Below are 24,240 nucleotides of genomic sequence, written 5' to 3' on the forward strand. Positions count from 1 at the left end.
TGTATTGGAATATATAATGTAATTGCTTAATCCATCAGCCCGTGCATTTGGAGCCAGGCAATGGAACCTGATCTACATCAATGTCTATGCAGTTTGATGGCATACAAGACCCTGAATGGCTTTGCAGAATGGAACTCAGTAAAGGATGTACCACCCATGAGTTTACCGTGAAAGGAAATTAGATTCCCGACAGTGTTGAAACAGGCCCTCTGGCCCAACAGGTCCACACCGACCCTCCGAAGAGTAACCCACCCACACCCATTTCCCTCTGACTAATGCACCTAACATTATGTTAGTAAAAGGCACGGCCAATTCACCATACCTGCACATCTTCGGACTGTGGGAGGAAACCGGAGCACCAGAGGAAACCCACGCAGACGGTCACCCAAGGCTGGAATCAAACCTGGGAACCTGGTGCTATGAGGCAGCAATGCTAACCACTGAGCCACCAGGCCACCCATAGACTCAAACTCCCAACCCTTGAGTTACAGCGTGAGGAAAGTCATAGCAATCCAACATGCTTCCCCTTGCACCACAAACTTTAATTTATTTTGTGGGACCAGGAATGGCCTCCCTACATGGTGATTTAGGGAGTGTTGCAGAATAGAGAGAACCAGGGGTTCAGGTACATAATTCTTTGAAGTTTGCATCACCTATCGATTAGGGCGTTTAAGAAGGCATTTAACACGCTTCCTTTCATTGCTCAGACCTTTGAGTATAGGAGTTGGGACATCAGTGTGAGGTTATACTGGATATTTGTGAAATCTCTTGGGTCCTGTGTCCAGTCTGGTCGCTCCGTTATAGGAAGGAGATTATTTAGCTGGAGAGGGTTCAGAAAAGATTTACCAGGATGTTACCAGGAATTTGAGGGTTTGCCTTGCAAGGAGAGGCTGGATCGCTGGGGCGTTTCTCATTAGAGCGTAGGAGGTTAAAGGGTGACCTTACAGAGGTTTATAATACCATGTGGGATACAGGTAAGGAGAATGGCTGTTGTCTTTTCCCTAGGTAGGGGGTTTCAAGATGAGGAGGAATGATTTTAAGGTGAGAGGAGAAAGATTTAAAAAGGACATGAGGGGCAACTTTTAACGCAGAGAGTATTTTGTGCGTGGAATGAACATCCAGAAGAAGTGGTAGATGCAGGTACGATTATAACAATTAAAAGACATTTGAATAAGTTCATGAATAGGAAAGATTTGGAGGAATATGGGCCAGGAGCAGGCAGATGGGACTAATTTAGTTTGGGATTATGGACTGGTGGACTGAATGGTTTGTTTCTTAGATTAGATTGGAATAGATTCCCTACAGTGTGGAAACAGGCCCTTTGGCCCAACAAATCCACACCGACCCACTGAAGCGCAACCCACCCGACCCATTCCTATGTTAAATGACTCTATAACTCTGTAAGTACACGAATAAGAAATGTTTGGAAGGATGTGGGCTATTGCTACTCTCTACACAGTGGTTGAGGTCCCCACACTGTGACAATACTCCCCACACTGTTCTGAAAAAGAGTCATACTGGAGTCAAAATGTCTCTCTATCTCGACTGATGTTGCCAGTTTCTCCAGCACTCTCTGCTTTTATTTCAGTTCTCCAGAATCTGCAAATATTTACTTTTATTTGAAGAAAATGGAACATCAAGCCAACCCAATAATTTCTCACTCATCTTAACTCTCTGCTGCCTGTTGGCTAACCAAGCCTTTCTGGGTAGTAATGTTTTTCACCCTATCCCATGAGGACAGGAAGAGGTCTACATCATTCAGCGTGTGATGCAAGAGACCTGGATGAATTAAGAACTTATGGGATTGGGTGAAAAACATTGCCACCCTGCAAGGCTTGGTTAGCCAACAGGCAGCAGAGAGTCAAGATGAGTGAAAAATTATTGGGTTGGTGACTGTAACTAGTGAGGTGCATCGGTGATAGATATCAACTACCTCATAGTCTTAAATGCAGGGACTGAATGTAAAATTGCTAAATCTGCTGATGGCACAAAGCTAGGCAGGAAAGCAAATTAAAAGGAGGACATTAAAAAAAGATTTAGATAAAGTGAATGTGCAAAAAATTGGCAGGTGAAGTGTAATGCAAGAAAATGTGAACTTTGTCCTCTTTGGCAGGAAGTATAGTAAAACAGTATATGTTAGTTCAACGCAAAATGTCTAGAAAATTGCAGTGATGAAGGATCTTGGTGTCCTGGTACATGAATCACGTAAAGTTCGTTTGCAGATACAGCAAGTGATTAGTCAGGGAAATGGATTGTTGTTATTTCTGGCACGGGGGGGGGGAACGGAAATTAAGATGATAGAGGTTTTGCCACTGTTGTGTAGACCATATCTGAATGACTGTGGAACGTTTTGGTCTCCTTACTTGAGAAAAGATGGACTTGCTTCAGAAAGAGATCAGAGATAGTCCACTGTGTGAATTCCTGGGATGAAGGGGTATGTCACGAGGAAAGATTTCCTATCGGTTGAGCATATGTCCATTTGAGTTTAGAAAAATGAGAGGTGACCTTGCTGAAAATATCCATGAGGTAGTTCACTGCTACCTACACAGGAGAATCTAGGAATGGGCAATGGATGCCCAGATTCCATGAGTGAGTGAAAAATGTACATTTACACAGAAAATTGTGAGAGGAATTGACAGAAAAGATCTGAGAGGAGGTTTCCCTCGAGTGACAGGCTAGAACTCAAGGTCACAGTGGTTAGCACTGCTGCCTCACAGCGCCAGGGACCCTAGTTCAATTCCCGCCTTGGACAACTCTCTGTGTAATTAGATTAGATTAGACTTACAGTGTGGAAACAGGCCCTTCGGCCCAACAAGTCCACACCGACCCGCCGAAGCGCAACCTACCCATACCCCTACATTTACCCCTTACCTAACACTACGGGCAATTTAGCATGACCAATTCACCTGACCCGCACATCTTTGGACTGTGGGAGGAAACCGGAGCACCCGGAGGAAACCCACGCAGACACAGGGAGAACGTGCAAACTCCACACAGTCGCCTGAGGCGGGAATTGAACCCAGGTCCCTGGCGCTGTGAGGCAGCAGTGCTAACCACTGTGCCACCGTGCTGCCCCAAATGTTTACACATTCTCCCCGTGTCTGTGTGGGTTTCCTCCAGGTGCTCCAATGTCCTCCCCTAGTCCAAAGATGCGCAGGTTAGGTGAATTGGCCATGCTAAATTGCCCATAGTGTTCAGGGATGTGTAGGTTAGGTGCATTAGGCAGGGGTAAATGTAGAGTAATAGGGGAATGGATCTGGGTTGTATACTGTTCAGAGGGTCTATGTGGACTTGTTGGGCCAAATGGCCTGATTCCACACTGTAGGGATTCTATGACATCGATAACAAAATTAATGTGCTCCCATTGGAGACAGAGAGGAGGTGGAATATTTCTCTCAAGAGGGTCACTGTTCTGTGGAGTCAATGTCTCTGAATAGTTTTAAGGAAAAGACAGACAGATTCTTCATTAAGAAGGAAGTCATAGGGTATTGGGGCAGGTAGGAGATTTCATTTGAAGCCACAATCTGTTCATCCATGATCTTATCAATTAGCCTAAATAGGCTTGAAAGACCAAATGGCCTACTGCTGCTGCTAATTCATATGTTTGTTTGTGGTAGTGGAGGTGGATTACCATGGTTTCGGGTGTAATGCCAGGAAGACTTAAGGACCATACTCAGAAGGGAAGTGGCCAGGAATGTCAGGTCCTTGTGTTTGGACCCAGCGCTCCCACAATAAAACTCTAAAGGTCCTCTTCATGTGGCATCTCATTCCAACCTGTTGTAATGCCAGCTTCTCCCCACTGCTTCATGCAACCCATCCACTCCATCTCCCTGCCACTCTGCAGAGTCAGAAGCAATACAACCATATTGTTCAGCTCGCATAGACCTTTGATCTCCCTATGAGGATGCAGCGAGACTCCGTGACAAATCCAGGATCTGACCATGTCACATCCACAGAACTTTGCAACCGCAGAAACCCTCCAGAATCATCTTACCCACAAGCTGGATACGTGGCTCAGCCTGGCACCCCCTCCTCCTGAGACAGAGATTTCATTCACGATGTGCAAATTTGTCAAGTGGACCCTCATAGTACAAATTTGGAAATTCAGTGGCGAATTGAACAGTAAATTGCTAAGACCAGTTCCTGGTTTCTGCAGGGAATACTCACAGATGCACCATTTCTCAGGAGTGTGGTAACCCCTGGGGGGTGATTAGATTAGATTAGATTCCCTACAGTATGGAAACAGGCCCTTCGGTCCAACAAGTCCTCACTGACCCTCTGAAGAGTAACCCACCCAGACCCATTCCCTTAGCCTATATTTACCCCTGACTAATGTATCTATCGCCACAGGCAATTTAGCATGGCCAATTCACCTAACCTGCACATCTTTGGACTGTGGGAAGAAACCAGAGCACCTGGAGGAAACCGGGGAGAATGTACGAGCTCCACACAGACACAGCCATCCAAGGCAAGAAACGAACCCGGGTCCCTGGCACTGTAAGGCAGCAGTGCTAATCACCGAGCCACCGCGCTGCCCCGAATTGGCATCTGTAGTGCCATCCCCAGTGGGGGCTATAGATAAGAATGTAACACATCTACGATGCCTGAAGTTCTGTCACACTTTATTGTTCAGTCTCCAAAGCCTCCGCTGAGTCTGGTCTCTTTATGTACGTGCTCGAAACCTAACGAAAATTAAATGCAGTGAAATGAAATTATTACGTCTCAAAGTATTTAGCAAGTACCGTGAACTGAGAAACATTAGATGGTCTTCACAGATCTTTCAGCTTATTCTAATATTCGGAATTAGAAGTTTTCAGATGACTGATCTTTGCTGATGTTACAGGATGGTTAATGTGCACATTATGAAAAGGGCATTCAGCATCAAGAAGATTCACTTTCCATTAGCACCTGTGATAGATTTGCCAGCCCTATTGCAATGTAAACAGATACACCACATTCAAGCAGAGCAGGCAAAACCTCTGAATGGAGCACGATTTGATTTATTTATCCGACCATCGAACTAGTTTATATTAAAATCAGTGAGAATGCCCCTGGATTTTCTCTCTGTCACAGTTTGTTGCCAAATTCAGGTCCCCCTCCCTCCTAACCCAAATTTCTTCCGGTTGATTGGCCAATGAGCAAATTGATTTCAGAAGACCTCGAATATCCTCCATCAGCTGTGATTCACTCATTTGCAAAATTTTGAGCATTAAGGAGACAAAGCAATTAAATAGTTCAAAGAGCTCCAGCGAGGATAGGTTTGCCCTTGATTTTCCTCCCCTCAGCCGCAGAGATGGAACCTACAATTCTGGGCGTCACCCATTCACAAAGAGATGGAGAAATATTTAAACTGTCTAAAACAAAATGGTTTGACTCTCATCAAGAATGCATCTATTCAGAAAATGCCATGAAAATCAACTCTTCTTGAAAGCCTGGGGCTAAATCCCCCTTTTCCCAAGGAGATTAGTGGTCATGAAATACCAGAATACAGGAACGACATGGATCATACAGCTCTCTGCATGATTCCACCACTTAATATGATTATGGTTGACCAATGCCTTATAGCTAATCTTCCCACCTTAGTTCCATGCCCCTGAGGAGAGAGAAAAAGGAATTAACATTTTAGAATCCCAACAGTGTGGAAGCAGGCCATTCTGCACATTGAGTCCACAATGACCCTTAGATTAGATTACTTACAGTGTGGAAACAGGCCCTTCGGCCCAACAAGTCCACACCGATGCGCACCCACCCAGACCCATTCCCCTCTGCATTTAACATTACGGGCAATTTAGCATGGCCAATTCACCTAAACTGCACGTTTTTGGACTGTGGGAGGAAACCGGAGCAAACCCACGGAGACACAGTGAGAATGTGCAAATTCCACACAGATAGTTGCCTGAGGCTAGAATTGAACCTGGGTCTCTGGTGCTGTGAGGCAACAGTGCTAACCACTGTGACACCGTGCCGACCCTCTGAAGAGCATCTCAGCCAGACCCACCCTGTTACCCTCCCCACATATTGCCCATGGCTAACCCACATGTCTTTGAACTGTGGGAAGAAACCAGTGCTCCTAGAAAAGACCCACGCAGACACAGGGAGAATGCGCAAACTCCACACAGACAGTCGCCCAAGGCTGGAATAGAATCCGCGTCCCTGGGGCTATGAGGCAGCAGTGCTAACCGCTGAGCCACAGTGCCACCCATCTATCATGCTAGGTCGGTATGTTTCTTCAGAACACCAGGGTGATCGTTTAATTTGACTTAACTATTTACAAGTGTTGTCAGACCAGCTGATTTATTCCAGCATTTTTCTAATGTTTTCCTCTCTCAGATTTCCAAGGCATTCCGCTTTTATCAACTCAACCAACTTAAGTTTTGAAAGTTTCCATTTACCTTCGTCCTCAACAGTGCAGGCTGGGGGCCCGGGTCCAGGCTGCCATTGCTCTTTAGGTGAAGGGCTGGGATCACCCCTAAATGACCACCCTCGCTCCAACTTTGGGGTTCTGCACACCTTCCAGCAGAGAAAACAGTTTATCAAATCATTTAACAGTTTAAACATCTCATTATGTTGTACAAGGGTGTCATGGTCTGAAAGGGTTAACGCTGAGGTGTGCCTTAAGCACCACCCAGTGTGATGATGTCATCTGGACTTAGTGGGAGAAAGAGTTTAGAATTTCACCAAAGTGCCATTGGGTCTTTGTCAGAACTTCTGTCATAATGTTTACCCAACAGTCCAACTTGTATGGGATTGTTATCATGCAATAAGTTTGCACATTCTCCCCATGTCTACATTGGTGTATTCCAGGTGCTCCGGTTTCCTCCCACAGTCCAAAGATATGCAGGTTAGGTGTATTGGCCATGCTAAATTACCCATCATGCCCAGGCTAGATTAGATTACCTACAGTGTGGAAACAGGCCCTTCAGCCTAACAAGTCCACACTGACCCACCCAAACCCATTTCCCTCTGACTAAAGCACCTTATTCCCAACTAATGCACCTAACACTGTGAGCAAATTAGCTTGGCCAATTCACCTGAACAGCACACCTTTGGACTGTGGGAGGAAACCGGAGCACCCAGAGGAAACCCACACAGACACAGGGAGAATGTGCAAACTCCACACAAACCATCACCCAAGGCTGGAATTAAACCTGAGCCCCTGGTGCTAACCACTGAGCCACCATACCATTGTGGGACATGCAGCTTACTAGGATTGAGTAGGAGTGTGGATCTGGGTGGAATACTCTTTGGAGGATCAGTGCAGGTATGATGGGTTTGTTTCTGCACTGTAGGGATTCTCTGATTCTATGATTCTAGCAATGCTTAAGATAAGAGCTTCTTCTTATTAGACTGTTCGGAGATCTTGCTCTATCACACCATACCAAGCGGACACTGTGGATCCAATACATCTACCTTTTCATGAACAATGGTACAGAGATCTCATACCACAAGGTGAGCAGTGTTAAGAAGTGCTCATACAACAATTAGATCTTGTATACTCAAAGGAACACAAGCGCCATCTGAGCAATCTGTCCACACAATTTAGCCCTTTTTCATCCTTGGTATCACTTGAGCAATCCTGTACAGTTTTTTTCCAAGGCCACTGTGTCTCTCCTGAGGTACTGTTACCAAAACCAGACCACATTCTAACCTCCCTGTTTTAAGTCAATAGGTAAGTGATTCTAATATATTGCATGTCAATAATGTTGAACAATGTATTCTCCAACTAACTGTGGCCAACATGCGATTCGTGTTTCAATAATGCTGTAATAGTATTCTCTCTCACAACCATGTAGAAAAGTAAGGAGACCAGGTCTGTGGCTCATAGAGATTCCCTGTTGCCATTATCTTCTGTTAGAATATGTCCTAAATTGTATCTGGGCGCTCCTATGTGTTGAGGTCTCAGATGTAACTTTCATAACTGAGATCATGTGGTTTGATTCCACACTGCGAGTTTGAATTCGAGATGGACTGGTTGAGGAAAAGGCAAACTCAAGGACAATTTTCAGGTTTAGACTTCAAAGTAACTCTATTCACTACATTACCATTCTAACACTGCCATATATAGTCATCACAAATATACCAAGCTCTTGACTCTTTGTTGCAATGGTTAACAATTAATCTCCATGTGCTCTTTCAGTTTTATTGTTCTGGTTCCAGTGTTCCTTCTAGTGTTCTAATTCTGCCCACACTGTGCTACTTATACCCGATGATGTGTAGCTCTCTGGCATCATTGCAAGTTGCTCCATGTTCCCAAAACCCTTACACAACAGACAGCGAGTTAGGCAGTTGATAGAATGTGCCACGATCTGTTATATGGAACATCCACCTCTCCCAAATTCCATGGCATTACCTACCTCAAATGTGTTCGGCCTACAATCCAAGGCTCGAAGCAGTTTATAAAATTTAATCTCCTTCATACAAGCAATGAAGCCAAGTTGATCTTAGAATGCTTTGAGCTTTTTTTTCTTCATTCTTTTTCAGGATGGACAGAACTGTTGGCCAATGAAAAAACGTATTCTTAGATCAACTTGGTTTTAATGTTTTGTATGAAACATAACAAAAAAAATTGAATTAACTGCTTTAAGGACTGGTGTTACAGGGGACACTTTTTTACTCACTTATAGGACATGGGGTATTGGGGTCATTGGCTGGGCCAGTAATTATTGCCCATCACTAGTTGCCCTCGAGAATGTAGCAGTGAGCTGTCTTCTGGTTTCTGAATGGAAAGCAGTTAAAAGTCTGGAGTCGAGTGTCGACCAGACCAGGTAAGGACAACAGATTTCTTTGCCTAAAGGACATTGGTGAACCAGATGGAACGTTGCAACAATTTGTGACAGTTTCACGATCATTATTATTGAAATTACTTTCAATTCCTGATTTTACTAATGATGTAGAGGAGACGGTGTTGGACTGGGGTGGACAAAGTTAAAAATCACACAGCTCCAGGTTAAGTCCAACAGGTTTAGTTGGAAGTACTAGCTTTTGGAGCGACGCTCCTTCATTAGATGAGTGCTGAAAAGTGGTGCTTCCAAATAAACCTGTTGGACTATAACCTGGTGTTGTGTGATTTTTAACTTTGATTTTATTAATGGCTTTCTCCAGCAATGCATCTGTGTTAAGTTCTCCCTCCATCCAAAAATGTGCAGGTTAGGTGAATTGGCAAATTGCCCATGAAGGGGAATGGGTCTGGGTGGGTTGCTCTTCGGAGGGCAACTTAGATTGAATTCTTGTCACCAAAAGATTAATCTGGACTAGCAACCCAGTGACATTACCAGGATGGCATCATCTCCCCCATAATTTTAGTTTCCTGTGTAGACAATGTCAATCTCCCAGAAATAGAATGGAAGGAAGCAACTTGAATTTGTTGAGCAACTTTGAAATCCTCAGCATATCCAGACGCACGTTTGAATAGTAATCACAGTTAGACCCTATGATAAATGCAGCTGCTTCTTCACACACTGCAAAGGTTAAACCAACAATAATGATCAATGACTGGCTCAATTTGCTTAGCAATGATGGTTGATGCAGAACATCAGCCTTGAGTTTGGGGATGCTGAAGTTGCAGCTTTGATGTACCTGCTAGAATGGGACTGGTATTACTAGCCACCTGGAGTTTAATCCTGATAAGTTGTGACATTTTTCTTTTCATCGTAATTCAGCCAACATCAAGCAAAAAGATCAAGGAATTTCAACCTCCAAATCCATCCAGAGCAAATCAAGGTTCTGGCATTTTTTAATATGAGATTACCATCTGATCAATTTGTCTGATTCCACCCAAAGTGGAAGCTCTGCAAAGTGTCCCTCTGTCCTATTTCAGAAGGAGATTTATAAAAGGGATCACAGTTGCTCTTATGTTTGAGAGCATGAGAACTTCATCATAGAATCATAGAATCCCTACAGTATGGGAACAGGCCATTCAGCTCAACAGGTCCACACTGACCCTCCCAAGAGTAACCCATCCAGACCCATTCCCCTACCCTATTACTCTACATTTCCTGCTGACTAATGCACCTAACCTATACATCCCTGGAGACTATGGGCAATTTAGATTAGATTAGATTAGATTAGATTACTTACAGTATTGAAACAGGCCCTTCGGCCCAACAAGTCCACACCGACCCTCCGAAGAGCAACCCACCCAGACCCATTCCCCTACATTTACCCCTTCACCTAACACTACGGACAATTTAGCATGGCCAATTCACCTAACCTGCACATTTTTGGATGGTGGGAGAACTTAACACAGATGCATTGGTGGAAAAAGCCATCAAGTGGAAGACATAATTTTACAAGATCATTTCATCTGCATTAAAACTCTGGAAAATTGTGGCAAACCCTGGAAGAATTGTGCCACCAATGAAGTTTGGAAGAAGCTTCTGAATAAAATCTTGATTAAAACAGATATAGTAGAGAGTGTGGTGCTGGAAAAGCACAGAAGGTTAGGCAGTATTCAAGAAGTAGGAGAATCGACACTTTGGGCATAAGCTCTGAAAACAGATATAGTCAAGGCTAAAAGGAAGAAAGACTTGCATTTATACATGACCATGACCTCAGGGCTTTATAACATAATTTCATAAACCCATCTGGTTCACTAATCCCCTTCAATGAAGGAAACCCGACTCCTGACTTAGACTGGTTTACATGTGACTGAAGACCAACAGCAATGTGGTTGACTCTTAACTCCCCACTGAAGTGCCCTCATAAGGCACTCAATTGCATCTATCTCCAGAAAGGAACAAGAGGAACTAAACCAAATGACCAATCAGAAATGGCAATGGCAAACAAAAACAGAAATTGCTGGTGAGACTCAGCAGGTCTGGCAGCATCTGCAGGAAGGAAGCAGAGCAAATTTTCAAGTCCACTGATTCTCATCCTCCGTACTAACAACTGAGAGCTGGTGACAAAATTGGGGAGAGCTGTCTCTCAAGCAACAGCTTGATTACCAGACTCAGACCTTGTGGACGATGTCCCAGCCACCACCATCAACATCTACGAACAGCTCCAACAATACTCAGGAAGTTTGACATCATCCAAAACAAAGCAGTTCACATCTTTGGCACCACATCCACAAATAATCACTCACTCCATCACCGACGCACAGTAGCAGCAGTATATATTATCTACAAGATGCACTGCAGAAATTCACCAAAGGTCCTCAGACAGCACCTTCCAAACCCACGACCACTAGAAAGACAAGGGCAGCATGTATGTGGGAACACCACCTCCTGCAGGCTCCCCTCCAAGCCACTCACCATCCTGACATGGAAATATATTGCCCTTCCTTCAGCGTCACTGGGTCAAAATCCTGAAATTCCCTCTGTAATGGCATTGTGGGTCTACCTATACCAAATAAATTGCAGCGGTTCAAGAAGGCAGCTCATCACCACCTTCTCGAGGGCAACTAGGAATGATGACTAACTGTTGACTCAGCCAGAAATGTCCAGATCCCATTCATTAATTTGACTGAAGGAGTAAGGAGAAATTGACTTATTTCATTAGAAAAAGCTTTTCTTGAAATAAGAGGTAGCTTGAGACTGTGTAACCACACAGTAGCACCCCTCCCCAGGAGCTCCAAGCAGATCTGGTCTAATTTCTATTTCACTCTGGTTTCTACAAGACAAACACAAGTTCTGTTTGCTCTGTCATCTCAGAAATCTGTTTCAACCTTCTCTCTGGACCATTTTAATGGTCACACGCTGCATTCCTCCCCTTCTGTAGTCCTCCCCCATCATCCAGACTGAAACATCCCACACCAGCCCTTACCGAGCTCAGAAATGCTGAAGACAGCAAAGTCTACCCATGGACCAGACGGATCTAATGAGCAAAGACACAATGAGAACAGGAATCACTCATTTGAAGGACTATCAGGCTTGGGTGGAGAGGCTTGAGATTGAGAGTTGAGTGGAATAGTGGAGACAGAAAGATGAATGAACATTCCCAAAATTTGCACATCCATCTTTGCAACTTGGCTAGTCGTTTAACAGAACCTCCGGAAAATGGATTGGATCAAGCCCAGGAATGGGACGAGTTACTTTTTGCTTCCTGCCAATGGCTCTGACTTCCAGGAGGTTGGAAATAAACCAAGAAGGTACTTTGATTGTCAGAAGAGTGGTGACGCTGTGGGCACATTGATCTAACAGGCCACTGCAGACACCTCAGATGGATGGGAGCTGGAGTATACATCTGCTGAATGACCACAGGCGCCTAACAATATTGGACATCACATAAGATAAATGAGCTGCTGGGAGCAGAAATTCACAAGCATGGCACGCTGTGATGCAGTATTAACTAAACAGTGGCCACTGCACCCAACAGACATGGAAATGAAGAACATAGCAGAGCACTCCACTTCCCTCACCATTACTTCACTGTGGGATAAGCTAACCCTTAGAATTTCAACCAGGGTCACAACTGGATCCAATTGACTTTCCTTGGATATTGTGACAGAGTCAATACCAGACCTGTAACACCACAGCTTTGCTTTTATTGCTCCTGCATGACTTAGTCTGTCCTCCACCATCAGGGGTAACTATATTACAACTGCCTTCAGCTCTCCAGAATCTAGGGGAGGAGATAACAAATCAGTTCTGGCCTGGTTCCAGTTCATACTTGGGGGATCGGGTGTGTGTCTGCACTAGACTTAATCTGTTGCTCCATAACCGAGATTGATTTCAGTACGACTGTGATCATTCATGCAGGTGAATTTCCGAGAACATCAGAGGCCGAGGGGTGACCTTACAGAGGTCTTGAAACTCATGAGCGGCATGGATAGGGTGAATATGCATGACATTTTTTTCTCCAGGGTAGGGGAGGCTGAACTTAGAGGGTATTGGTTTAAGGTGAGAGGCAAAAGATTTAAAAGGGCAACTTTTTCGCAGAGGGTGGTGCGTGTACGGAATGAGCTGCTAGAGGAAGTAGTGGAGGCTGGTATAATTATAACACTTAAAAGGATGGGTTTACGAGTACGAAGGGTTTAGAGGGATATGGGCCAAATGCTGGCAAGTGGGACTGGATTAATTTAGAATATCTGGTTGGCATGGACAAGTCAGAACGAAGGGACTACTTCTATATTGTACAACCCCATGACTGTTTGAATGTCTTAGCAACACTTATAGATGAAGTACAGGAGGACAGTGAATGAGGCACTGAAGGGTTATGGAATTTTGTCCATACAAAAGCTAACCTATTTCAGATAGATGGGAAGCTATTGTAGTAACGTTGTATGGCTGTGATAACTTGTATAGTTGAATGCCCTACCAACACTCGCAAGTGAAATACTGGAGTACTAAGTGCTGCAGGACTATGAAAGCTAACTCCTTCTGGAAAGAAGGCAAGTTATTGTAAGAAAGGTGTCTTTCAAACAGCAACTTGATTGTTAATGGATCACTGAAGTGTGAGACTTGATTCTGGTCTAAGTGATATTGCAGGTACATTATTGAATCTCTAGTGATTAAAGAGACTGACATTTTATCCTATGAAGTACATTTTGGAAGAATCAGTAAATCAATGTTTAATTGACTCGAGCCCATGATTAAATGGTGACTATTTCCATTAATAACGGCTGCACTCTTTAACATCTGACCTTTCGAAACCACATTGAGAGTTGCAATGGATGTTGTGTTTTCTTTAGCAAATGTTTGCCCCTTATGGGGATGGCAGGGGTGGCACAGACTCATTCTGGAAGTATTGGATCTATGGTCTTGTGTCTCAACACACACATATTTTTTCTGCTGGGATCCTTAACTTTACCCTGCTGGGTCATTTGTTAAATACCAGAGTAAGTTCCATACCCTTTTAAATGGATGGACAAGACTTCATCTTGGAGAAAGTAGAGTGGCTTTTTATTTGTCATTTCTATCATATACAACTGATGCAGTAAAAACGAGACAGTGTTCCTCCAGGACGGCACAAATTCCACACTCGTACACAGCATGAAGTGCAAAACACGCAAGTTACAGTGTAATTGTAGAATGATAAATAATAGACATCAGGCAGTGTTCAAGAGCCTAATGGCTTGGGGGGAGAAACTGTTGCACAGTCTGGTCATGAGAGACTGAATGCTCCGGTATCTTCTGCCAGATGGCAGGAGGGAGAAGAGTTTGAGTGAGGGGTGTGTGGGGTCTTCCACAATGCTCTTCACCTTTCGGATGCAGCGTGTGGTATAAATGTCTGTAATGGAGGGGAGAGAGACACCAATGATCCTCTCAGCCCTCCTCACTATCCGTTGTAGGGTCTGAGACGGTGCAATTGCCAAACCAGCCAGTGATGCAGCAGCTCAGGGTACTATCAATGAACCTTCTGTAGAATGTGGGGAGGATTGGGGGTGGGGTGGGGGGTTGGGGAGGTGGGCTTTCCTCAGCCTGCGATGCTGGGCTTTCTTGGCTATGGAGCTGGTGTTGAGGGACCAGGTGAGATTCTCCACAAGGTGTACACCAATAAATTTGGTGCTGTTCGCGATCTCCACAGGTAGGGGGCGCGGTGGGGCGCGGTGGGTTGGGGGGGTGCTATCGATGTTCGGGGAGAGTTGTCGCTCCGTGCCCTCTTGAAGACAACAACCATCTCTTTCATCTTGTCCACATTCAGAGGCAGGTTGTTGGCTCTGCACTGGTCTGTTAGCCGCTGCACCTCCTCTCTGTATGCTGACTCATCATTCCTGCTGATGAGACCCATGACAGTTGTATCATCAGCGAACATGATGGTGTGATTTGAGCTGTGTATCGCTGCACAGTCGTGTGTCAGTGGAGTGAACAGCAGTGGGCTGAGCACACGGCCCTGGGGGGTAACCCCCATGCTAGTGTGATGGTGTTGAAGATGCTGTTCCCAATCTGGACTGACTGAGCTCTTCCAGTCAGTAACTCCAGGATCCAGTTACACAGGAAGGATTTTAGGCCCAGCAGACACAGTTTTCCAATCAGGTGCTGAGGAACGATAGTGTTAAATGCAGAACTGAAGTCTCTGAGCAGTGATCTGACGCAGGTGTCCTTCTTCTCCTGTTGGGTGAGGGCCAGGTGGAGGGTGGTGGCAATGGCATCATCTGTTGAGCAGTTGGGTCGATACACGCAATGCAGGGTGTCCAGTGAGGGGGGAGCAGTAAGGTCTGAAGATGCTTCATCACGAGCCTCTCAAAGTACTTCATGATGATGGGTGTAAGCGCAACAAGGCAATAGTCACTGAGACAGGACGCTGAAGACCTCTTCAGTACAGGGGCAATGGTAATAGCCTTAAAGCATGTTGGAACAAGGGAGCAGCTCAGGGAGATGTCGAAGATGTCCATAAGAACATCCACCAGTACGACTCCCTAGGTTGACTCTGCATGGCACTTCCCTCATGTGGGCCGTGGGAAAACCCAGCACCTGGTCACTGGGAGGGGTGGATGGTGGACGTCCTCGCTGCCACATTATTTTGTGCCTCAAACCGTGGATAGAAGCTGTTCAGCTCATGCAGGAGGGTGGCATCACCAGCACAAGCAGGCGATACTGTTCTGTGGTTGGTGTTGGCCTGGGTGTGGTCTGAGGAGCCGAGGTGGGGCAAGGGCTCTGCCTTGGATGCGTTGGAGATGTTTGTGTAAACCAGATCCAGCGTGTTTTCCCCTATCGTCGCAATGTCCACACGCTGATGGAATTTAGGGAGCATGGTCTTGAGATTCGTATGGTTGAAATCTCCAGCAACAATATACAGTCTGTGAAGATGTGCATGTTGCAATCCACTACTAGATCTATATAGTTCACAGAGTGCCTCCTTAGCATTGTCACTGGATAGAATTTACACCCCGAATATAAGGACAGCGGCGAATTCTTGTGGCAAATAAAATGGTCTGCATCTGATAGTCACAAGCTCCACCAGTGACGAGCAGTAACTGGAGGCTAGTATGCAGTCTTTGCACCATACCGTGTGGATGTCAATACACAGACCCCCACCTTGAGCCTTACCACACAGAGCTGCATGGTGTGAAACCAGGCGTGCCCATCTAGCTGGATGGCGGGGTCGGCAACTCTGTCACTGAGCCATGTTTTGGTGAAAACAAGGGCACAGCAGTCTCTGAACTCACGCTGAGAGACACCTGCCGCAGTCGGATGCATTCCAGGTTGTTGTCAAGGGAGCAGATGTTGGAGAGCAGGACAGACGGGAGAGCTGGTGGATAACCAGAGACTTTCTACCATGGCAGAAATGGCTGTCACGAAGGGGAAGAAGATTGGAGGAAGGTTTAGGGGAGATGTCAGAGGTAGGTTCTTTACACAGAGAGTGGTGGGTGTGTGTGGAATGCACTGCCAGCAGTGGGAGTAGAGTCAGATACATTCGGAGAGAAAGTGAGGACTGCAGATGCTGGAGATCAGAGCTGAAAATGTGGTGCTGGAAAAGCGCAGCAGGTCAGGCAGCATCCAAGGAGCAAGAGAATCAACGTTTCGGGCATGAGCCCTGAAGAAGGGCTCCTGCTCCTTGGATGCTGCCTGACCTGCTGCGCTTTTCCAGCAACACATTTTCAGCACAGATACATTCGGGACATTTAAGCGACTCTTGGGTAGGCACATGGGTGATAGTACAATGAAGGGTATGTAAGTTAGTCTGATCTTAGAGTACGATAAAACGTCGGCACCACATCGAGGGCCGAAGGGCCTGTACTCTTCTGTACTGTTCTATGATCTATGAAACACGTACCAACAGAAATCTATCCATCTCTACCTTGAAAGCTCCAATAGACCACAAACATTCACAGCCTTTGAGGGAGGGAATTGTAGATTTCCTTGATCTCTGCTAACATTTCCTTGAAAGGCCTAACTCTCTCTTTAAGTGCTTTTTTAGATTAAGAAATAATTTCTCCAAACCTCCTGTATCATATTAGACATCGTCATAAGCTTCTACAGTCAGGAGAAGGAGTGCCATTTGTGTTGATAATTGCACCTTTTGAGGTCCAGTTGCATTTTGCATATCCTCATGGGGCCCCCAACTCTGAGAATGTATTTTAAACTCATTTACGGCATGCCAGTATCACTGGCTGGGGCAGTATTTTAATGCTCACCTCTAATTTCCTACAGGACCATTAAGAATCGACCACACTGCGATGGGTCAGGAGCCACATGTAAGCCAAACCAGGTTAGGGATGGCAGATCTCCTTCTTCAAAGCAGATTTATGAACCTGATGGATTTTTAAAACAATTGGCAGTGATTACATGGTGGAAGCAGGTTGTTCAGCCCATCAGGTCCACACTGACGCTCCGAAGAGCATCCCACCCAGACCCAACCCCTCTACCCACACCCTCACCCTCCTAGTAGCCCTGCATTGCCTCATTCCTGATGAAGGGCTTATGCCCGAAACGTCGAATTTCCTATTCTTTGGATGCTGCCTGACCTGCTGTGCTTTAACCAGCAACACATTTTCAACTGTGATCTCCAGCATCTGCAGACCTCATTTTTTACCCTGCATCCCTCTTGATCAATCTATCTCGCCTGCATATCTTTGGACTATGGAAGGAAAAAGTGAGGACTGCAAATGCTGGAGATCAGAGCTGAAAATGTGTTGCTGGAAAAGTGCAGCAGTTCGGGCAGCATCCAAGGAGCAGGAGATTCGACGTTTCAGGCATGAGCCCTTAAACCCAAACAGACACAGGGCAAATGGACAAACTCCACATCATTGCTCAAGGCTGGAATCGGACCCAGGCTCCTGGTGATGTCAGGCAGCAGTGCTAACCACTGAGCCACTGTGCTGCCCCATTGGGAATTGGGTTCTTCATTCCAGAAGGAAACAAAGGAAATTGAAGGAAATGTGTTGCGTTTGACCGTGGTGGGGTTTGAACTAATGTCCTCAGAACACTAACCTGCAGTACTGGATTCCTACTTCATTACCTCCTTTTAACCAAAATTAAGAAGTTTATGGATAGGAAGCATGACAAAGGGAGGGCAGATCCTCTTTTGGAAGAGTTCCTGAAGGTGGCATTGACCACTGACTCTGTTGACTGACAGGTCTTAAACAGGAGGTCTCATGGTGCAATGGGTAGCGTCTCTCCCTCAGGACGAGAGGCTTAGAGTTCAAGACCTGCCTCAATGCTTGATGGCCTTGGAAAGTGTACATAACATAAAGTGTGGCAACAGAGCTCATTGTAAATCTACAAAGCCTTCTGATATGCCTACAGTCAGCATGGAAGACCGCGCTGTGGGCGGCACGGTGGCACAGTGGTTAGTACTGCTACCTCACAGCGCCAGAGACACGGATTCAATTCCTGACTCAGGCAACTGTCTGTATGGAGTTTGCACATTCTCCCCGTGTCTGTGTGGGTTTCCTCCGGGTGCTCCGGTTTCCTCCCACAGTCCAAAGATGTGCAGGTCAGGTGAATTGGCCATGCTAAATTGCCTGTAGTGTTAGGTGAAGGGATAAATGTAGGGGAATGGGTGGATTGCGCTTCAGCAGGTCGGTGTGGACTTGTTGGGCTGAAGGGCCTGTTTCCACACTGTAAGTAATCTAATCTGTGAATAATCTCCTGCTCAGCACAGAAATCTGTGTGAATGGCAATTCTACAGCCTCCCCATATTGGAAGTCTCCGTGACCAGGTTATCCCAGAAGCAAGCCTCATCCTCATTCTCAGGGGTTTCTCCAGACAGATGCACACACAGATTAAACATTCAGATGTGTAGTGCTGATAGCTTTTGGTCGGTTGTAGTGAATGTTAGCAGATATATTGATATGAATTTATCCCAAAAGGGGACAAGCTCAGTTTTCCTTACTACATTCAACACACCTTTGCTGGCAACTTCCTACCAGGAGATTGTCACCAAATCTAAGGTCGGTATTACTACTAGAGTAGCAATCCTGCCTGGTACTCTCCATGTATCCCATAACCAGCACTGGACCTCCATCTCTTTGCTGTTTTCCATCCGTCTCTCCCCTTTCTCCTCTCGCACAATGAAAACCATCTCCTTCCTCCTTGATTTCCAATTTGTTTCTCCTCCTTGTTGCTCCTGTTAGCTGATTTTCCTCATGGTTAAGCACGCTCCTTCCAAACGGCTCTCTTCATCAACCTGATCAAAAGGGTCAATTCACCCTATCGGAGGTCCTGCCTATTAGCAGAGCACCACCTAACTCCCCAGGCTTGAGTAGCCTCTCACCTCCACATCACCATTTCCTTCAATTAGAGTCATAGAGTCAATACAGAGCAGAAACAGACCCTTCGGTCCATCCAGTCCATAATCCCAAACTGAAATAGTTCTGCCTACCTGCTCCTGGTCCATATCCCTCCAAACCTTTCCTATTCATGTACTTATCCAAATATCTTTTAAACATTACAATTGTATCCACATCCATCAACTTCCTCAGGAAGTTCATCCCACACATGAACCAACCTCTGTGTAAAATGCTTGTCCTGTTTTAAAATCTTTCTCCTTTCACTATAAAAATGTGCCCTCTGGTCTTGAAATCCCTCATCCTATGGGAAAGACAACTACCATTAGTTTATAAACTTCTATCAGTTCAAACCTTCCATACCCAGCCTGTTATCTTCACACTCAGCTTCCAGCCGTGAGACTGTTGCCCTGTTTCATCCTGTATCATCCTTCTCAGGATTCGATATGATTGTTCATCCACCTCTCCAATCTCATCTACAGAGAGAGATGGAGAAAGGAGGACTTGCATTTCTGTCCAACCTTTCGTGATTAAGCATTTTCCAATCACCTTTGAAGAGTGATCACTGTTGTGAAGTGGGAAGCAAGGTAAGCAGGCAGTCTTCTAAGAGACTATAACTACCCCCAGTTTACAATGTCAGATGCCATTGAGGATATCTTGGACAGATTCACCTCCACCAATCCCCCTTGCTAGCCTTAGTCAGGGCTACTGACAGCTTGTAGGAAAGGATGCCTCTTTAATGTCTTTCAGTCAAAGGATAGGTTACACATCACTTAATTAACTTATATTACTTCAAAGATACTTGATTGTCTCCTGAGATATTGGGCTCAACGTAAGAATAGATTGGCACTGCAGTCAGTAAGACATTTTCACAACGTATTGATAACAAGGACAGAACTGGTTAAAATTCAACTCCTGCCCCTGATTAGCTTCGAGCAGGCTTACCTTGTTATGTCAGTGACCCTGCTGAGGCACTACCAGTAGTCTGTACCTTGCAAACTTCCATAAACAGGATATAGACTTATGGATTAGGACAGGGAGAGAAAGTCCATTCGACTGCTCCACCATTCAATATGATTGCAACCTCAAATCCTGCCTACCCCAATAGCCTTTCACCAACTTCCTTAGCAAGAATCCATCTTGCTATGTCTTAGCAAATATTCAAGGACATTGCACCGACCATCTTTTCAGAGTTCCAAAGATATGAATGTATGAGAGAAAATAATTCACCTCAGTCTCTGGTCTAACTGGGTGACACTTGATTTTTAAATGATAATATGATAACTTGATGTTATGATGTTGTTTGACAGCTGTTATGTTCATCAGGATGCGAGGGAGAGATATTCTTCCCTCTTGATAGTCTGAAGGTATCAATAACCCCACCAGAAACACTGTTCTCCTAATGCTGCATTCATGTCTCTGCATTCATAGAGAGACATAGAATCCCTACAGTGTGAAAGCAGGCCATTCAACCCATTGAGTCCTTCCTAACTCTCCAAACTGCAACCCAACCAGGCCATCCCTCCTCCCTATTCCTGTAACCCTGCATTTCCCACGGCTAACCCACCTAACCTACACATCGCTGGATATTATGGGGCAATTTAGCATGGCCAACCCATCCTAACCTGGACTGTGGGAGGAAACTGGAGCACCTGGAAGAAACTCACACGGACACTGGGAGATGAGCAAACTCCACACGGTCGGTTGCCCAAGGGTGGAATCGAGCACAGACTCCTGAAGATATGAGGCAGCCGTGCTAACCACTGAGCCACAGTGCTGCAGCTCTTTATTGAAACCAGGCAATTGATAACCTTGCGGATTTTCCATATGCATCCTGACTGACTACCATTAATATGGTCTGCTTCTTGCTTTACTTAGGTTTCCATTGACATCAAGTCCGAGGGCGGCACGGTGGCTCAGTGGTTAGCACTGCTGCCCCACAGCTCCAGGTATCCGGGATCAATTCCCGCCTCGGGCAACTGTGTGTGTGGAGTTTGCACATTCTCCCTGTGTCTGTGTGGGCTTCCTCTGGGTGCTCCGGTTTCCTCCCACAATCCAAAGACGGTCAGGTTAGGTGAACTGACCATGCTAAATTGCCTGTAGTGTTAGGTGCATTAGTTAGGGGTAAACATAGGGGAATGGGTCTGGGGCAGTTGCTTTTCAGAGGGTCGGTGTGGACTTGTTGGGCGGAAGGGCTTGTTTCCACACTGTAGGGAATCTAATCTAATCTCACCCATGGATTCTACACTTTCAGGCTCAACAAATTCAATCTTCTCATGTCTGGCCTTCTATTGCCTCACCAGTCACAATGCACAACTTTTGAAAAATACTGTTGAACTTAAGATCGTAAGGAGATGCTCAGGTGAGAAATGTCACCCCTCAGCAGTATGACTCAAACACCCTTTTCACATACATTGATGTGAATGTGTGAATGGCATGCAGTTCAGATAGGGTCACACAACACAGAAATATCCCCTTCAGTGTGGGGCAGCCACCAATATAACAAACAGATACACAAGTCAGTAGAGAGCTTTGAAACTAAAAGCTGGGGTCAGAGCCTCTGAGATATGAGTGGTGAGACGGAGAGAAAAATACAGAAATAAATGGCAAAAATGTAGCAAAGATTACCATCTGCCTCAGAAAAAATATTTTTACATTAGGTGTAAGCAGTTATACTTCTGAGTCAGAAAGCTCCCACCTACAGCGCAGACTGGAGCCCTTGATTTAGGTTAAAACTCTAGTGCAGCGTTGAAGGAGAGAAAGACATAGTTTATGTTTCGAGTTCAATATGATTCACTGAAAAACATTCAAGACGAAACATTGACTCTCTTTTTCCCTGCTAGGCCTGTTGAATTTCTCCAGCATTTTCTCTTATATTTCAGATTCTCAAAGGCTTTGACAAGATACATAAGGTGAGATTCCCACCCACAACTACCCGAGTTGGGAATCTAGAGGATGGGAGCAAAATCTCAGGATAAGGTGCTGATCGTCTGGGATTGACATGAGGCAGTCTGCAGCAAGTTCTGAAGAAGGTTCATACATTAACTCTGTTCCTTGCTTCCCATCCTGCTGAGTGTCCATAGCAATCACTGTGTTTGTTTCAGCTTTCCAGCATTTACGGGTGATTGGAAATGATACGATTCGGAATGGCAGAATCCCGACAGTGTGGAAGCAGGCCATCTAGCCCATTGAGGCCACACTGACCCTCCGAAGAGCATCCCACCCAGACCCATCCCCCAACCCTGTAACCCTGCGTTTCCTGTGGCTAACCCATTGAGCCTGTACATCCCTGAACACTGTGGGCAACTTAGCATGGGCCAATCCACCTAACCTGCACATCCTTAGACTGTGGGAGGAAACTGGAATACCTGGAGGCAACCCACGCAGACAAAGGGAGATTGTGGAGACTCCACACAGACAATTGCCCGAGACAGTGATCAAATCCGGGTCCCTGGCACCATGAGGCAGCAGTGCTAACCACTGAGCCACCATGTTGCCCATTACATAGAGCTCCTCAGGATGGCCATCACTGACTTCTAGCCTTCATCTAACATCTGAAACGGAAGACTCGGTCATTTCTTTTGCTACTGTTTGTGGTGCACAGACTGTCTGCCATGTTTCACCACATCTCACCTGGTGGTAACACATCAAGAGGGTATTTTTTTATCAGCTTGTATGGGGATTTGGGAGCTTCTGAGATTGCAAAAGGCACAGGTTATCTCTTTTTCAAACTCATAGTGATTTTCTACCCGGCCATGTCGAGTATCCCCCGTCAGGGACTTTGACTGCTCTTGTCACCAGAGCAGTCACCTTCTGCAGCTCAGATTCTCTCTGGAGTTTCCAGGTTGCTGCTCAGGGCAACCTGTTCACGATTAAGAGGCAAGGACGGCCCTGTACTGAATCACCTGCTGATGAGGAACCTGGAGTATTACCCTCATAAATCAATCACCCAATACATCACCCACTCCCAGATACAAGTTTAGTTTTTATTTGACAAATATGATAAAATACATCTTTACCTTCTAATGATATGTTTGCAATCGGGTGTTGTATTATTAATGATGCATGCTTTGTAGCCAATCAACACGCAGGCAAATGGTTTAAAAAATTCATTGTGTAATCAGTTTGAAATTGATTATGAGATGCATGTAATTAACTGTAAAGCAGGCTGTTTGAATGGACTTAGGTATCATCTTATTAATGAATGTAATACTATGGACTTTTATCGGGTAGTTTGGAAGCTTGAAATCGTTATGACATAAACATTTTCTAAGGCATGATGTTAAAGCGAGAGTCTTAACTCCAGTGAATGGGACTGGGACCAGCTTTCAACTCTGCAGTGACAAAGAGGAAGGAAAATTAATTATCCTCCAATAAACACAGGAGGGTTGTGAGCAGGGAATTCTCAGGGTATATAGCTTCCACACTCTCGCCAAAGTTGAGCATTTGATGGGTTTTGTTTGTGTACAAAAGCCTCACTTGATGTGTCACCTGTCTAGAAAGATCTGGCAATGTTCTGCATTGGTCTTCGATACTGTAATGAATGGATTTTAAAACTTTCCCATTTGTTTTTGAATTCCTCACCAACCTCGCTCCATCTCTGCAATTTCTGCCAGACGTGGGACCCTCCGAGATATCTGCACTTGTCCAGTTCTAACCAGCTGTACAGTCAGATTGTCACTGCCCCTTTAGTTTCTAAAGGCCCAAAGCCCTGCAATTTACTTGGCAAATGTCCCCATCGGTTTCGCATGCTAGCACTCCAATAAAGCAACATGGCTGCTTTCCTACATTAAGATTACTTTGTAACTGCATGATTCAATCTGCAGAAGTCACTTGGAATGACAGTCAAGCATATTCACAGTAAGAGATGTTTACCATGGGGAGGCTGTTGTACTGCAGTTATCTTGATAAGAAGTCTTCCTCCCTACCATTGGCTCATCCAAAGATGAATCAATCTGCCTGGTCTTTCTATATGGCACATTTTCTATGACCACTCAGTCCCAAGGTGGGATCCTGAATCCTGAATCCTGGCTACAAAGCATGCATCATTGATAATACAACACCCGATTGCAAACATGTCGTTAGAAGGTAAAGATGAATTTTATCACATTTGTTAAATAAAAACTAAA

The sequence above is a fragment of the Hemiscyllium ocellatum genome, chromosome 43 (genome assembly GCF_020745735.1).
Source record: "Hemiscyllium ocellatum isolate sHemOce1 chromosome 43, sHemOce1.pat.X.cur, whole genome shotgun sequence".
Lineage (NCBI taxonomy): Eukaryota > Metazoa > Chordata > Chondrichthyes > Orectolobiformes > Hemiscylliidae > Hemiscyllium > Hemiscyllium ocellatum.